Source organism: Lepidothrix coronata, unplaced genomic scaffold (genome assembly GCF_001604755.1).
Source record: "Lepidothrix coronata isolate B3197 unplaced genomic scaffold, Lepidothrix_coronata-1.0 Scaffold75, whole genome shotgun sequence".
NCBI classification, from domain to species: Eukaryota; Metazoa; Chordata; class Aves; order Passeriformes; family Pipridae; genus Lepidothrix; species Lepidothrix coronata.
This window is the reverse complement of record NW_016690255.1, coordinates 3919281-3935185: the sequence shown is the minus strand read 5'-3', so window position 1 is coordinate 3935185 and position 15905 is coordinate 3919281.

Sequence of the window (15905 nt, the reverse complement as noted above, 5' to 3'; positions counted from 1 at the left end):
CCCAATGTACAGAGTTTACAGAAATTTAAAAAATGCAAAATCATATATAATATTTCCATCTGATGATTCTCACAAGAAAATTATTTTCTCACTACACAGCCTTACTTTATATGTCAAAAGATCTCAACCAAACAACCTTGCTAGGAGTATCAGAATGAGAACTCTGGAGGAAAAGCCATGACCAGAACCTAATTGCTCAGTCACACCACTTATGTAAAAAGAGATACTCAGCAGTTTGACTGTGTGAAAAACTGAAACCTTGTTTTACTAAAGACCTTAAAAGATCTTTTCCTATTGCCTACAGATATCCTTAGTCTTCAGTTGCTATTGTCAGTTAAATGGTCACTTATAGATCTTTCAGTCTTTGATGTAAGACTCTATTTACTCAGGAATAATATATATATTACAGCTTTCCATTTTCACATACAAACCTACACAAAATATTTTCCTTCTCGTAATTCTTGATTTCCTATGTTTCTTAATATTTCATCAACTAAAATCTTTTTTCAATGTGCATCCATAACAGAAACACTTAGAAAAACTATTTTTTGTGTTATTGTAAACTCTACATCTCATATGCCATTTGTTCTCTCTCCTTTTCTAGTGGAAAAGTTAAAGCAACACCAGACAAGCTCACACCTAAAGCAGCTCCAAAAGTGGGGCTATAAAAAGTGCTCAGGAATCGCAGGGATGCAGTTACTTGCTACCTATCAAGTTTGACTCATTCATATTCACCTTGGCACTTCCAAGCTCAACTACAGTGATTAAATGACAAGAAGAAAGACAAGGAAGAACAGGGTTCTTTTTATCTCTACTTCTCCCTAACATATATTGTGCATTCTCTGCCAATTTAATACAGGTTCAATTTAATTCCTGAAAGGAAGTTAAACAAACAAACAAACAAACACACACACAAACAACTTCTCTCTTTTTCTCTTAGGTGAAAATATGATCTTCGAAGTGGCCTAGAAACTTTAGATATCTGAAGAACTGTTTAATTTATCATATCCTAAAAGATAGGTCTCCTCTTGAGTCCATCGGAATCAGTAGAAAGATTTAGACTGAACTCAATAGGTTTTGGATTAATTTTCCTGAGAGCACACAGTTCATCTCACTTCTATTAGGTCTGCCCTCTAAGTTGCCATAGCATTACTGAAAATTCTCTCCTACAAATAAAGAACAAGTCTATACAGGAAACCAATTAATTTCGAAATTGCTTAGGGATTTTTTAATTCAGTCCTTTATATATGAAATTGTTTATACTGGAATTCTTATTTTTTTCACAGTATCACTGAACAACCAAAATTACTAAACTTTAACTCAGCTCCTGTGAGCATCACTGCATGGGAGAAAATGTTAAATGAAAATTTTAGGCCACGTGAATGGAAGCTCTTTGCAGAACTAGTTGACTTCACCACACAAACTATTTTAAAGAGAGTTCAACATCTTAAAGTGGTCTGATGGCACATTAGTTTTAAGCCAAGCCTTTAAGGTATTTTGCTTATTCTCAGCTGGAATGACCTCTTTTTTCTCCTTTATGAGACTAATGACACAGTACAACTGCAGCCATTCTTTCTATTTCCCTGGAGCAGTAACAGCTTACTTCTCCCTCCTCGAAGCAAAATGGCCAAGATGCACTTTACCAGCTCTCTATTTGTCATCACCCATACGATCTCATTCCCATCCTAACCAACACCTGAGAATATATTGGTTGTTTGTCCACTGAGCACTCCTGTGGGGCTGGGGGATACTCAGAGACACTGAGAGCCTCCCAGCCCAACTTGGTCCCAGTCAGAAATCCCATTCCAGAATGTGCTGTACCTTCTGCACCTTAAATCAATGTCTGCATTCCTCCTCTTCTTTGACTTAGGTGTCATCTAGTCTAACAAAGAGGAAAGGACAACAAGGTAGGAAGCAGCAGTTAAAAACGATACTTCAGGGTGCACAGAAATAGCAGAGAAGGTAAGACAATCACACTTGCCAGAAGTGTCAGGAAGCAGCAAGATTCAAGCTAAAGGTGTTGTTTACAGGAATAAAGGGAAGATAGATGATAAAATCAAATAGGAATCTAGGTCGTCAGCATTTACCTAAAATCTGGAAACTTTGTATGTCAAAAAGTTAAATGTAAGCCTTGGACTCATGCAAGCAAGTTGTGCCATAGAAGCCATAAAGTACAGTGCTCAAGTATAGAGACTGATCCTGCTTTTTCATCGTGGGTGTTAAAGCAGAAAATTCTATTATAAAGGGTTCATTTTCATGTCTTTTGCATGCAGGGCATTGGAAAAGAACATAGAAACAGCTGTCCTGCATTTATTTTCAGATTTACTAGGGATCCACTTGGATCTCAGAGTCACATCTTCCATTTAGTCATATAATCACTAAATTAAGTTTTCACAGCAGGTTCCTACCTGGAAATTAATCTAGTTTCCAGACTAACTTCACAAAACCAGTTCTACACGTCTTTTCTCTTTCTCCTCTCCTCTCCACTCTTCTCCTCTCTGAACCTCTCCAACTTTGCGTGTTGGAACAGCAGTGACTGTTCTTATCTTTGCAGTTAATCTCTCTATTATCTTAACAAGAAGCAGTTTTTTTTTTTTTTTGCAAGAGATAGTTGTAGATTGAAACTAATCTTTCTCATGTTTCATTCACAAAAATTATGTACACTGCTGATCCTAAGTCCATACTTTAAGATTAAATTTTGTACAACTTTCTAGGCTATTTGTTCTAAGCCTAGGTTTTGAAAAAGAAAAGGTTTTTCCCATAACATTGTGTATAGTCTAATAAATAGCAATAGTAGGAAAAAACAACTGATTTCCCCCACCTGATCTTCATTTGTCCATAGTGTAAAACATGTGGATATGTAGTTCAATTAATTTGAAGATACTGTCTGAATCAGATTGATGTCAGGTTTTTGAATGAAATAAAAATAAAACTCTTTAAAAGATATAACATTTTTCCACAGGGAGTCTGATTGAGAGTTTTCTTAAAATGATGTAACATTTCATAAATCATGTGCATAGAAACATTAAAAGGGAAAAATCTACTTCATTTAGAGAAGAAAGCAATTTTATCTGTGTCTTTTGGAGGTCTGAATTATGTATATCCTGATAAACATATATATTTAGTTCCAAAAGAAGGCATCTGCTTTTTCCTCTTTGTACAACATTAAGCATTTGATTATCATTTGTACTAGAAGCATAGTAGTAAACTGTGAAAAAAAAAATGTGATCTTTGTAAATCTAAATCATCCTAAAAATTCTTCTTACTGAGGCATTGATGATTTTTGATCTAGAAGTGAAGGAAACAATTTCTCACATAAAATGTTCCTAAAAATAACATCTTGATCTTTTTCACTATATATTTGACCCCCAGAAAATGGTTAATACATCAGGAAACAGTAAATTTTAAGCAAAACTGAAATGCACATTTTTTTCCACTTTCAAACATAAATACAAAAAAGCCCAACAAAAAGCAACTCAAACCAACTTTCCTTCTTTATAAAAACACATAAAAGGCACAAGGCACTCAAAAGGCTTTTTAACATGATTGCATGCCTTTGAAATCACGCTAAACTAATATACACTTTTTAATTTCCTTTTACCTAATAAGTAGACTAACCTGAAAAGAAAATGTAGTCTACATCTCCATTAGATACAAGTCTCCCTTACTACTACTTGTATACCTGACATCAATTAGTCTAGTGATAGACCTCCAAACCTTTCCATCTGTTCACACCTGGTTAACATCACCACAATCTTATCCCTCCTCTCTACCTACTAGTAGAGTTAGACTAAGATGGCTGTGGACCTCTCAGTCACATTCCCATTCATACACTGATGGAAAATCTCTTTAAAAAATCCTAAGTCACATCTTCTTGAGCAAAAAGAGGCATCTATCATGTGCTTCATTCTTATTTAGATCATATTAGGTTTTATACCTTGCACTTCAGAAAATATAATAATTTTCTCAGAAGTCATTTCTGCTTGTAACTTGGTTCAGGACCACAATATTTACCCCAGCCTAAAAGACATTGCTTTTACATATTCGGTCCTTAAAAACAAAGTTCTAACCTTTTGAAAAAAGTATCAAACATAACTTTCAACAAAAGGATTAAGACTAAAAAATATTTACTCTACATGCAATTAGTAAGAATTCTGTTCATAATATCTGAGGCAGTTTACAAAATGCCTTTTTGTCCTGTATGTTACGTACTGACAACCTCTCTACAGGCTAAATCATACACTGTCACAAAAGATATTTCTCTTTTCATAGCCTCTACAAATGTGCCAGCTATTCTCACAGAAAGGCCTAGACACAATTCATTCTCCCGCATTCTTTTCTCCACTCCCTTCCTCCCTATATTCAATAAGAAACAAGCTTTCACTGTTTCTTCTCTTCCCTGGCTGGAGCAAAAAAAAGCACATCTCCAATTTCCATTGATTTTCCCTACCAGTTTTTTCTCTCAGAGACCCTGGTGGGTTTCCATGGATGTCTAATTTCTCCCAGAATTAACTACCCATACTGTAAAAGACAGTTGTATGTGGCTTTTATAATTTTAGAAAGAGAAACATTTGTCAACTAAATATTTCAGAATCTCTGTAGATTAAAAATCATTGTACACACCTTGAGTCTTCTTAATCAACATATATGTACAAATAAAAGGTCTTTTATTTAAGCAAATGCCTCTCAATATTTTCCTGTTCTAAATATTTCCCTGACAGGAAAAATTAATAATTTGACAAAAGAAACTATTTACAGTGTAGACCTCTGTCTACATGAAATTTTCTGAAGATCTTTTAGTGTTGATTCCGCTGAAGAAGCAGGGCTAACAGATAAAAGAGTCCTTAATGTCATCACATAGTTTTCATCAGACTCAGTCAAAATTTTGTCAAAATTTGAATTATTCATGAGACAAAGGGGGTTTGTTTGGTTGTTTTTCCCCATATAAAATGAAATTTACTAATAAAGGACATATACTGAGCTATTCTGGTTACTTCCTCTCTGGATAGGATATAGTAATTATTCTTCCCAAACTATTTTATGCCTAAAATAAACCCTAGAGGGAAAAGTAGATGGTTGAATATGGGGCTTTGGCTATTTCTTTGGTGTATGTAATCAGCAGGTGAGAGGTGGTTTTCGTCTTGGTGTGTACTGACAAAAACACACATTTATGTGAAATAGCATCAGTGAACATTTAAAAGTGTTTTCATGCTAACTGAAGGAGCTCAAAAAGCCCTTGTCACTTATCAGTTCTTTAAATTCAACTTTCTAATTTTTCATTTAAAAATTAAAATCTAAATTGCAAGTACAATCTGAAAAGAACAGAAAAAGTTTCTCAGTTTCTGACCAGCTGTATTCTGAAAAATTCATTTTCAAACATCAGTCTTTCACAAATGAACACCTGTGAAGACCTTTTTGACAATATACTAGAGCAGATCTTCATTGCCATAAGTAATGTAGAAATGGAAAGAGATAAGCAAAAGGGTCTGACAGACAGCTATAACAGGAAAATTAAAAACGCTCATCATATATAAAGTTCAAGTGGAGTGCAGATTTTGCTATAACAAATCTGAACTTGTATACCTTTGCATTTTGCTTGTATCTAGACTCAGAGTCTTGCTGCCTACTTCTTTAGAAGTGTTTCTCATTTTATTATTAATGTTTTCCAGAGTCTTAGATGCTTTGTGCTTAATTTTGATGGGTAACTCAAAATTTCAGGTTTTTATTTATAGGAATTCTTTTCATTTGGTCCTTACTTATTTTAAAGATTACTTTTCACTTTTTCTCATAGTTGGTAAATAAAGATGAAATCTGAATGTTCGAAAAGACTTGTCTCCTGTTGCAAGCTATGAGGGAAGAGTTTGGACAAAAAGAGAGAACTTTTCGTTTATTACAAAAGAAAGTTTTATTCCAAACTTCATATATGTTGTAGAAACTGTTTTTTCTCAGGACCACTCCAGGTATAAAAGATTGAGGGAGTTGGAAAAGTCCCTGTTATTTATGCATAGACTTCCTGAGGATGGTATTGTTCTATTTAAATCTCAAAAATTACTTTTTTAAGAGAAAGTCTACGATAGGCAGATTGAAAGGTATTGTTATATATTTTTTACAAAATTGTTAGGTGAAATATTTGGTGTGAGTTCTGAAAAATCTTCCCACACCTTCTTACACTTCATGAGTGTGAAAAGCAAAGAAAGAAAGCCTACAGCTTCTGAGTCAGAAGCTCAACATATCATGCAATGAAATTTGAATCGAGTGCTTCAAATGATTAAAATAAAAGACCTGAATGGGAAGCAGGAGTTTCTTCATTATCATGGTAAAATTCTTCTTACAGCACAAGTGATCACATTTTGGCATTTTCAATACTCTCCATCTATATTTCTCTACATATAATGCAATATATATACACACATACGGCTTTATGTGGTTTTATATCTCCTGTGAACTACCTGTATGATATGCATATAGTTCAACTATGTATAAATACTGATATATAATTTTAATCAAACAGTGTATTTTTTCCTTCATTTAGATTACATACTTTCCTTTTCTAAAGGTAAAGTACTCGATTCTCATCTTGTTCATTTATTTCTGCCTATTCTTGACTTGACTTTAAATTCTAGGTAGCCTTAATAATCTTCTCTATAGTGTCTCTTCATCCTATACTAATTTGAAGTCTGAGCTCCAAGTAGCACTTTTCATCTACCATCTCTAGTCTTCTGTCATCTGGGGCAACTCCTCAGTTTTATAATGTTCCTGAAAGTCTTGTGTAATCATAACCCAGGATGATATCCAACAGCAGATTGACACCTACATTCAAATGAATGTGCAAGACATATCTATCTTAGAATTCTAATCTATTAAAATAGAGTCAACACTGAATATGGAGTCTGGAGAGTTACTCTGTTAATCAGTCACTACTTTAGTGTAATGGGAATAACTGCCTAGGCTCAGCTGATTATATTCCTCATGATCTTTCCTTGGTTGTCCTATGAAATGTCCTCAGTAATCTGGTTTTAATCATTTAATCATTTAATCATTTTATTTTAATCATTTGAAGCACTTCTACAGGAAGTGGTCTCATAGGTTTTATGATCTCTCTGCCAGCTCTGTGTATTTATCCTGGTGTGATGGTTTCACTCTAGGCCTTCCTGGAGACCAGCTTGTAACCAGGAAGGAACTAGGAAAGTGATCACGGAAGTATTCCATGCTATCCCTTTACGTAACTTGAGGTATAAATAAAGCCAGCAGGAGGGACCTCGTTCTCTTCCTTTCCGGTGAGGTTCGAGAACGGTGGGTCCCTGTCTCGGTCTGGCTTATCTGGAGTTGAGGCCTACAGTGACTGCTGTTATCTGCCACGTGTGAGGGGAGAGCGCTGGGCCATGTCCAGCCATCCTGCTTGTTCAGAGGGAAGTGGTGAGATTTTGCTAGTTTACCTTCGGTTGGCTGGTTGACTTGTTCGGTCTTTGCCCCTTTTTGTCCTTCTCCCTTCTCCCTCCCCCTCTTCCCTTTTCTGGGAACAGTTTGGGATTTCTGGAATTGTGGTGTATGGTGTTCTCATTGTGTATATCTCTCTCATATGTAAAATATATATATATATATATTTCTACTATAGCTTTGGCTGCTTAAGTCGTTTTTTTTCCTCTTCCCTCTCTGTGAGGCAGGTCCTTGTTGTCGAGTTTCGGGGACTTGGCGGGAAGCCAGCTTGAAACTTGCACACCCGGGTAACAATAAATTGCCTTAAATGGTACCAGATGACTATGTTTAAACAACTGAATAAAGATAGATCCTAGGGATGCTAAAGGGAGTTTAGAAATCTTTTAAACTTGCAGATACTGACAAGTAAAAATGTTAGATATTTTAATCTAGAGTTGTCTTGTTCTTTCATCCACATCTCCAATTTACTAGGGGATCCAGATTATTCTTTCACTTTCATAGTCTACTAACAAATGCCTTTGTTCCCTATCCCTGATTTTAATCACAAAAAAGAACAGTAATTGTAGGAAAAAGGAGGAGAGGTAGACATTTCTTGACCCTGGTGCAGGAGATAGGAAGACAGATAAAATTGTGTGAGGGTTCCTGTTGCATTGTTAGATAAAAGACATCCTAACCTAAAGATTGAGAAAGTCAGCAAAAAGTCAGGTAGTAAACTCTCAACAAAAAGTCATTTGGGAGGATTGTTCACGAGGAAAGGAAGAAACTGGGAAGTGGTTAAGATTTAAGAAAATTTTCATTCCTGAAAGTACAAAAAATGAAATGTGTTCCTGAAAACTATTGTTTAGTTATAAATAGATGTTTTTATCCTAAATTTGTTTTCAATTACTTTATTGATGGAATATTTGAAAATATATTGATATAATTTTGAAATAAAGTCAAAATAGTTTTAAATCTATATGTTACAAGAGTTTAAAAGTTATTTGAAGCAATTCAAAATGCAATTATTATTTACTATATCACTGTATGTTGTTGTAGAAAACTCCTTCTATGAATGTTTATACCACAGGAAAGTGGGATAGATTTCCCCAAATATTCTTACAGTAAAGATGACTGTATTCTGTAGTACTTTGTGGAGGATAGGGCAGCAGATGGATCTCAATCTTTTAAGTGCTTTCTGTTCACTTTCCATTTTCCTCTTGTAGCTTTCATCCATTTTCTCTCTGCTCTACTAGAGCAAGTCTAAAACCTACCTAATTCATCTAAATTCCAGGTCTCTTTACATAATGAATAGATAATCTGAATCATTCTTGAGACAATGTAATGTTGCCTGAATCTTTACATTAACTAGTCACTGTGCACAGTACTGAGAAACTTCATTTTTATTGTAACCCAGGTGAGGAGAGTTGTTGTTTAGGGGAAAGTACTCCAGGGCTCCCAAACTGCCCTGCTGCTGCGCAAGTCACCACAAGAGCTATGACCTTCAAGGAAGCTCAAACCTTATAATGGACATGTCAGTCCTGGGGTCCATCTTCTGGAGAAGTATCAAATTGCTAATTTTAACTTCCAATCAGAACAAAACCAAATTTTAAAGCTGTGGAAATGAAATTCCTTTCTCCATATACCTCCATATTTGTAATAAATGTTGATGAACCTTTTTCTTTCCCTCTAGGAAAACATCAAAACTATTGCTAGCTATGCAGGTGACAATTGTCAAATCTTTTTTTTTCATCCCTTTCAGTGCAATTTTGCCTTTCTAATTGTGTATTCTTTTGTTTAGGCTCACCCAATACTATGCAGTTGTAATGGCATTTAATTTACTATACATTATAAGGACGCACAGAGATACAAATACAATCAAATACCTTCCTATTCTTCTGCCTTAAGGTGCTTTCTTTCTTTCTTTCAGAAATTGCCTCTTACACACAGAAAGCAAAATGAAATTGTTTTAATGCAAAGGATAAGTAGTTAAAAAACATGCACTAAGGGACTGAGAAAACAATTGACACACTGGAAGTACAACTGGTCACAAGAAAGACAAAAATTCAAGCTTTTTAATTTATGCTACAGATATGCTAACTAGTAATAATTACATACGTCTTGTAGTCTTTTAGTTGAATTACATAGAAATGCTTTGCAGAATGCAGTGCTGATACAAAACTTCAAACACTTTATACATAGTAACAGCGAAATGAGATTAAAAAGGAGCACAGCAGTAAGGCAGCAGTGATCAATAGCCTATTGTTACATATCAAAAACTTCTCTCCTGTTAAAAAAAACACAAGAGAAATAGTGTTCACTTTTATCCATCCCAGACTCAAAATTACCAAATATTCCCCTGAGCCATCTCTTTGATCATTCATCTCATGCCCTTCCTCTCACTTAATTTGAAGGTCTGGGGAGGAAGAGAAGCTACAAAAATAATGTCCAACTAAACAAGATGTAGTTTAAGAAAATTGAGGACTTTCAACAGATGTAAAATGGTTAAAGCAAAAGCTCTGATTTAATTTCTGGTTCTTCCTTTGACTTAGTGTGTAATCATGAGTAAATAATTTTGCTACTCCTTTAACTTCATTGTAAGATTTTTTTAAAGAAAATTCACAACAGTGTTGTTTTTTTCACAACACTAAGATCTTTGGAAAATGTTGTAAACAAAAATCAAAATAAGTGAAAATTACATGCAATATGTACGATACATTAATATAACATCATAATCATAGTAGGTTTATATATATATATAAAATAAAGGTTCTCTAATATGAAAATTATGACCACAAATATTCAGTGTTCAGTTCTAGAACTGATATAAATACCCCTATGGTCTATGGTGAAAGAGTAATGCTCTGAGTTGCACGTATAATTAAAGACACTACCTTCCCAGGTGATGCTGATGAATCTCTCTTTGGACTATAAGCAGTGAAAATTTTGCCCCTATTGTAGCCAGGACCAGAGGCTTATATTTCCTGTACTTGCTTTCATGCACAAACACCATAAAAATGTATGAGCTTGTCCATAGTAACTTTATATGCATCCTTTAATTTCTGTCAGTCATTCTAATTTTGAAGATTCTGTCAGACCTTATGAACACACAATTCTCCTCTCACTGTGGAAAAAATTTCAAAAAACTCTTATGCCTTTCACATAGCTCTGCTGAATTCTAAGCAGGAGAGTGATTTCCTTACAACCAATAACTAGTGATTATCAAGAATTTTTGCTGCTGTTTTTATTCAATTAAGCAAGCACAACTGTTTCAGCAATGGTTCTCAAGACATTTTTACATGTTATTTAACTGAATCTCTGATTAGGCAACTAAATAAATAGAAGTCTCAAGTGAGTGTACAAGTTCCCTAAGATGCAAATGTCATTTATTAACCTCCCCTTTTTGAGACCTTTTCTTCTTTTCTTGTAATTTTTCAATCCTAGAACTACACTAAGGTGATCACTGTGTTGCACATTACTTCACTCTGGCAGCATGGCTACTTCTAGTCACTGCAGGAGTGATAAACAAAGAAAATAATACTGAATAGTGCTGAATAGAGATGACTTTGAAAGCTTACTAAAGGCAGAGGGCTTTTAGTTCAATTGACCCAAGGCAAACTTGTAAATGGCATAGGTATTCTATACTATTCGAAAGGCATTTTAAAATTAAAAGAGTACTCATGTACAGGCCATACACAAGATTGGGACGTCAATTATTAAATATACTTTTGCGTAGCAATGCAGGTGTAGTTAAGGGGTATTCAAGAACCACTTGGATGCAATCCTGTGCAATGTGCTCTAGGATGACTCTGCTTGAGCAGGGAGTTTAGACCAGATGATCCACTGTGGTTCCTTTCAACCTTACCCATTCTGTGATTCTGTGATACCAAACAGCTACATTTCACCAACAAGTTCTTTCACAAACCAGTGTTTTCGTATATGCTTTTCAAAGAAAGTCTCTAATAAATGCAGGTGGACTCCTTTTGTCAAAGTTATGGCTAGAAAAATGGGATCTTATGGAAGGAAGAAATTTAGAGGACAACCCAAATTAACTGACACATCCAGAAAGTAATCTAACCTAAATAATAAATTACTCCAGAAGCATTTGAAAATATTAACTACAACATCTATGTGTGTACAAGTTTGTTGAAAACCCACCTAGAATTTCATTCACTATGGTACTTTGACTCCTTAGAGCCATAAATTTTCAGGAGAAAAAAAATGTCAGGATATCACTTGGAAAGGCAATAGCTACTTTGATTTGGAAAATAAAGGGCAACCAATATGGACCGAAAGATTATGGAGAGACCATTTACAAGGGCATGTAGTGGCAGATAAGGAGGAATGGCTTTCAACTGACAGAGAGTAGGTTTAGATTAGATATTAGGAAGACTATGAGGGTGGTGAGGCACTGGAACAGGATGTGTGGAGGTGTGGATGCCCATCCCTGGAAGTGTTCAAGGCCAGGTTGGATGGGGCTCTGAGTAAGCTGATCTAGTAGAAGGCGTCCCTGCCCACGCCAAGGGCGTTAGGACTAGATGATCTTTAAGGTTCTTTCCAACACAAGCCATTCTATGATTCTCTGATTAGTAAAGTCTCTAGTAATGTTAGTAAATATGATTTTGTGTTGTTGGGTTTCCAAATGATTTTTTCTTCTGCCTTCTTTTTTTTTTCCAAAGAGAAGTCTTCCTTTTCCTTCTTTGTCATCCCAAATAATGTGCACATTCTCAACAGTGGTAGAGTACTGAAATTTTATTATGTTCCTTATCCCAAACCCTTCTAAGCCTTTCTTTTCTAAAAACTGGTGCGTAAGATGGCTTCAGGAAATGAAAAAATATGTTCTATTTTCTCTTCATGTTCTCAAAATGATTTCTTTATTTTTTTATCTAGAAATTTTGTTATCTTTTCTTCACAGTTATTTCACTACAGTAGCAGTTAGGAATATTCCTTTCTTCCATCGTGAACATATCCTGTGACAAGATGTTGAATTCTGGATTTTGAAAGAACTATTCAGAAAAGGGAGGAAACACAAAATATTGGGGAAAAAAATGAGAGAATATGTGAATAAATAAATAAAAAAAAAAAGAGTTTGAGTGGTAGATGGAAAAAGCAAGAAAAATACAAGAAAGTATGGGAAGAGAGAGAAAAATTAAAATAGGAAGACGGAAAGAAAAAGTTTTAGAGGTAAAATAAAGGAGATGTACTCATTTCATAAAGTTGTGAAATCTTTAAAACTCCAAAGCATATAAGAGAGGGGGGGAAAACAAAACTGGAGATGCATATCTAATAAAATATTTGTTATTCAAGGTTTCTAAGAACATGAAAGTAAGACTTGGAAGCACAAGAACAAAGTATTTCAGCAAGTGCAATATGCAATACAGAAAAAAGCCAATTCTACGCTGAAGTATTTATGTAAACAGTTGTACTAAAGAGCAAAGAATAGATGAAGAGACACTATGCCAGGGTCACAACAACAGAATTACATTAGTTTAGAAGTATGATGATGACCTAATATTGAATTTTTTCCTCTGATGTTTTCTTTCCTATCAATATATGGTCATGGCAAGGTATATTTCCTTATGGTTATAGAATCATAGAATATGCTGAGTTGGAAGGGACCCATCAGGATCATCCAGTCCATGTGTTTGAGTGATTACTAGGTTATACTTCCCAGAAGTTAGTAAAAAAATATTTTGAATATTGAAAGCTTAGCTAGAACTAAATGCTCTTTTGGGTTTTCATGCTGATCTTATATATGTGACAGAAGTATACATTGAGTTTCAAAGACAAGAAAAACAAAGAAAAGGTTTGTGTGGCCCAAATTCACAAAGGACTTGCAGAAAATTCAAATGCCTGTATTTGAAGCATAGTCTTCAAAATCCTCTCCTAACTTCTTACATACTAAAGGAAAAAGGGCTTCTTTTTAACACCAAAGTCCAAAATATTCAGAGGGAGCTCAGATGCCCTGAACAGCTCTACCTTGGCAGTGTGGTTGCCCTCACCTGCTGCTATCCTGAACATTGTCAGAGCCTTCAGGGGAGTTGCCATCCACCCTCTGTCTCACAGGCTGGAAAATATGCTAAACACACACAAGCAATAGTAGAGTGACAGCTACCAGCAGGAGAACATCTCCCACAGAAGTATCCCTCCCTGTTTTACTGCCAGTCCCAGTGCTCAGAATTCTCTGTAGAGATTCCATTAATACTTTACAATATTTCTCTCTTCTGATCCTTCCTTCCTCCATCCTTAATCTCTCTGTGTTCCACAGGCTGTGAATAAAACTTTAGCATTCCCTTAGAAGAAAAATACCATATCGGCTATTTTCCCCTTCATAATACTTCTACTACTCCACAGGCTTCCAAAATCTCCTTTTTCTCTTCAGACGATGTCTCTGACATATTTCTTGTTAAATACAGAGCAATTGTTCTCATTCTGGACTTAGCTTCTGTTGTTTCCACTTCAGATCATGATCTCTGCAGAGGGCTTTTATGCCTGAAATCTTACCTAGTTTTTGTCATTTATCATATGTCAGTTATACCAGCTCATCTAACCGTCCCCCTACATATCTAACTTGGTTTTTTTTCAAGCCTTTGACTTGACTAATTGAAAAATACCGTTATGGTTATGGAGAGTACCTGTATTGCACATGGAGCTCCAGCTGGTGGACTGAGTTCCCAGGGAAGCTGTATAAAACTAACACCCAACATGGCAAACAAAAACTGGCTGATTTTATTCAACCAAGGTAAAAGTGAAGAAAGAAAGAGAGAGAGAGAAAGAAGGAAAGAAAAAAAGTAGAGAGAAAGAAACAAAAAGGAAGAAACAAAAAGAAAGAAAAAAGAAAGAAAGAAAGAAAGAAAGAAAGAAAGAAAGAAAGAAAGAAAGAAAGAAAGAAAGAAAAAGAAAGAAAGAAAGAAAGAAAAAGAAAGAAAGAAAGAAAGAAAGAAAGAAAGAAAGAAAGAAAGAAAAAGAAAGAAAGAAAAAGAAAGAGAGAATAAAAAAAAAAAAGAAAAATAAAGAAAGAAATATGCCAAATTTAAATCAATATGTTACTGTAGCTCTTAAATAAGGTTGCTTAAACACATTTGCACTGAAGCAAATGTGTGAAGCAAACTGAAGACATGCATTAAAAGATATTTTAGCAAATTTTAGTTGCTTGGTACATAACCTTAAAATTCAGTTCTAAACAACAAAAATTCCTGACAATTTTCAAAATGTTGTTGTTTAAAAATACAATATTAAACCACCTCTGCGATTGATAAATACTTCAGAAATATTGTTATTTGCTTGGTGTTTTAAACCCCTATTTGCATTTCCAGCATTTTAAGTATGTGGAAGGGATTATGTATCAATCAACACAGATGAAACCACTTTCAGGATATGACAATTTCAGTCTCTGCAAAGCAAGCTGTTATTTCAGGTAACCTGGCTAGAAACTTGCTAATGGTTTTTTGTGTTATATTTGTATTTTCTGCTGGTTTATCCAGATATATATTTGGGAAGTTAATTCCAGCAGTATTGCAAAGGCATCTTTTGACAAAAAAAAAAGCACCTCGAAAAGAGTTTAGAAAATAAACTTAGAAAAATTGTAAGAGTAGTCTTACCACTACACAGTCATGATACACCTATGACAAAAGCCCTTGGCCAACTATTTTCTTAATTTTACTTCACATAAAAGGACAGAAGATGCCAGGAGAAAATATAGTACTTTCTAAATGGAATACAAGGGTCCAACCATAAAAGGATTTTGAATCATTCTTAGGTCTATTTCACATTGTAACCTGAAAATTCATTTCAGTCAACTCACTCCACAGATTTAGAATATTCCTTAATCAAAATACACACATAAGAAGTTTAGAAACATGGTGGCTGGCTACCATGACAGAAAGGGAGATATATGTGATGGGGGAGTAGAGCCAGAGCAGACTGTGGAGAAAGCATTGCTAAAATCAGAATATTGACTTGCATTCCCAATGGCACAGCAGGGAGAACATCATTGCTGAACAGACTTGCTATTAATTCTGTTGCCTACATGGGTCATGGCTGCTAAATTAACTGTCTTTAGTGATATATTAAGTTCTCTGAGTTCGTGACAGATTTCGTTCCTCATCTGTTCTGAAGCTGACAGCAGCCATTTCCACCACTTCTGCAAATCACACTGAAGCTATAGACTTTGTGTGTATGACAGTGACTTTAAGTAGTGTTATGGCTGACATACAGGTTTCTCAGTTATTAAAAAAAAAAAAGGAAAAAATCAGCATTCTTAAGTGACTTGTCACACTGCATGAAAGTGCGACAGTGTTGGTTGTGACAATTTAATATCCTTTTTCTGTATCTTAATGGACCAACTCAAGGTGTCCCCAAATTGTTATAATGTTTCAAAAACCCACAGAATCACAAAACGGGAAAGGTTGGAAGGAACCACAGAGGTTCAAATTCCGTGTTCAAACAGGGTCATTCTAGACCTGGCACAGGATTTTGTCCAGATGGTTCTT